Below are 2653 nucleotides of genomic sequence, written 5' to 3' on the forward strand. Positions count from 1 at the left end.
TTAGAAGAAGGGATTGGTGAAATTCGGGAAGACGTTTATTTGTAACAGAAGCTAAAGAGGGCATTTAAAAAAGTTTCTTCATATGTCAGGTGCCACAATGAGACATGCATGCAGTGTGCTGTTTGTCAGTCTCGCTGTCTCTCTCATCATAGGGAGATTTGATGTATTAAATTACACATTGTAACCACTAAATATGGGCACTTTAGACGTTAGACTATAGCCGTGGGAGGTTGTTTTAACACAAAGTGATTGGTCTCCCTAAGTAGGAGGATGAGTTAAAGTGCTCTTTCCTGAGTGTGAAGCGAGTAAGCAGTATTGCTTTGATGCAGTTGTTGTCTGTTATTGATGATTTTTCTTTCTTCCCTCTGGGGGGGGTAGAAGGGAAAGAACACAGACTGAGTGGTTAGTCTGTATAAACTACATTAAAAACATTTTTTTGAAGTTGGTATTTAAATTTTGTTTCTGATGTGTATATATAGAGAAGGGATATAGTGATTGTAACTAATATTATTACTTCTGTATTGTGGGAGGATGTGGGTGTTTTTCAGCGAGTTTTCCAATAGCATGAAGAAGAAAATGCAGTGTAAAATACAACAGTTTTTATTTAAACAGTTGCTTAATTGAACTTCTAATTGCTTGAACTTCTAAGTCCACCTTTTTTATGCAGTGTCCCTCTCTTTTGTCCTCCCTCGTTGTAGTTTAAAGTTATAGGCTCATGGATATTAATTCTGCAAGTTCTCTCCACTTTCCACTTTTTCTTCTTTTCTCCACCCTCTCCCCCATTTCGAGTAGCCCCTATTTCTACCCCTAATGCTCTGCCAGTTCGTTGGTATGCAACTTTCTCGGAGCCTCTCTGAGCCCTTAGTACAGGCCGTAAGGTAGAAGTGGGGGAGGAGAAAATGGGACCCACAGAACCCCTGGCAGGTAAGGGGACTGGGAGAGCTTGACTTGGGAAGGCGGGAGGAATGGAGGAGAAGAGGCAAATAGGGGTGCACACAGTCTCTACAGTGGTGGAGAGAATGGGGGCCCTGAAATGAAGCGAGGGGATACATGGAGGTACACAGAACCCCTCGTCCTATGGAGATTGGAAGAACCTGGCATGGGGGGAAGGGAAGGTACACAAAGACCCCGGCATGGGGGAATAGAGGGAGCACAGAGTCCCTGCCATGAGGAAGTGGGAATGGGGGTGAGAACAGAGCCTTTGGTGTGGGAAGAAGTGTGGGGAACTTGGTATGGGGAGAATAAGGGTGAGGAGATTCTCTGGTAAGGTCTGAGATTGGGGGAATTTCAGGGAGTCCCTAAAAAGAGTGGGATGGGAGAGGGCACATAGGGAGCTTGTGGGAGGGAACTGAGGGGTGCTAGGAGCCTCTGGGGCAGGCAATAAACTCGACCTGTACAAACTACAAAGTGTGCTCCCCCCACTGCTGTGAAGAACGTGGCCATCTGCTGACAAAAAGGCTGTTTGCAAAAGGTACAATCCATTTTCTTTCGTGACCACTTGTTTTAAAAAACGAGTCATTACGACGTTAATCAGGGTAGCCGGGGACTGGCAGTAGGGAGGGTGTCTGTGCAGGAGAAATGGCCGGCGCTTAGCTAGAGACGTGCTTTCGAAAGAGATTGTTGGAGGACGATTTTTACAAGGTTTTCTTCCAATCAGGCACCGAATAGGCGGGATTGCTTGAATGCAGCTGCTGTCTGGCGCTGATGCCCGCTGCTTCTTCCACTGAAGAAGCAGGAGGGAGACAGCATAGACTTGGGGGTGGGGGTGGGGGGGGGGTTGTATTAAACCAATGAATGCAAAAGCTTTAAAATATGACTTTTTAAATTATGCTTTGGGAAGTTTATAATAGCTGGTTTTGTTTCTAAATCTATAGAATACTTAGTTTTTCTATGCGTTGTTGTGAGGGGTTTGCTCACTCAGCCTTTCTTTTTATTTGTTTGTGGTGAGGGATTTTGAAAACCAGTTTAGAAATCAGTGGGAATTGAGTGTCCAGATCACTTGTATGGCTTTGAAAATTCTCCTACAGGCAGCTTTAAGCCTTTGCCTTTTCCCACTTTTCAGGAGAAAGAGACTGTAGTTAAATACCTTTTACATCTCTACAGATTTTTACCGAATACTCTCCAGGGAAGCAAACGTGACTCCGATGGCAGCTCTCTCTAGCTTTCATTCAAGACTATTTGGCTAGGCTCACTAACAGTTATTGATATTTAGATTGCTATGAATTATGGGTGCTGTTGTTTCAAGGGGGAAAATCGTGGCGATATACTTGCAAAACTAGAGACTTGCTGTCTCCTGGATACACCGTGCACGGCGTTGAGGAATTGTGCTGAGAGCAGCAATTGAACCAAATCCTGCTGCTCGGCCTCTGCTTTGCAGCATTTAAATGGTTGAGGTCAGGGACGCCCAGAGGATTCCGGGGGCCTGGGGTCTTCGGCGGCAGGGGGCCCCACTAAAGCGGTAAGTCGGCAGCGGGGGGCCTTCCGTTCCGGGACCCGCCGCCAAAGTGCCCCAAACACCCACGGCGGGGACCCCCCTCTGCCGAATTACTGCCGAAGCGGGACCCGCCGCCGAAGTGCAGCCCCCACCGCGGGTCTTCGGGGCACTTCGGCGGTGTGTCCCGGAACAGAAGGACCCCCCCCGCCGCCGAATTAC

The 2653-nt window shown here is 47.3% G+C and overlaps 1 pseudogene; it reads left to right on the top strand.

The window, feature by feature from the left end:
* The first annotated feature begins 220 nt into the window (after positions 1-220).
* On the top strand, positions 221-404 carry LOC123360432 (annotated as a pseudogene).
* The last annotated feature ends 2249 nt before the right edge of the window (positions 405-2653 follow it).

This window comes from Mauremys mutica, unplaced genomic scaffold (genome assembly GCF_020497125.1).
Source record: "Mauremys mutica isolate MM-2020 ecotype Southern unplaced genomic scaffold, ASM2049712v1 Super-Scaffold_100264, whole genome shotgun sequence".
Taxonomy (NCBI): domain Eukaryota; kingdom Metazoa; phylum Chordata; order Testudines; family Geoemydidae; genus Mauremys; species Mauremys mutica.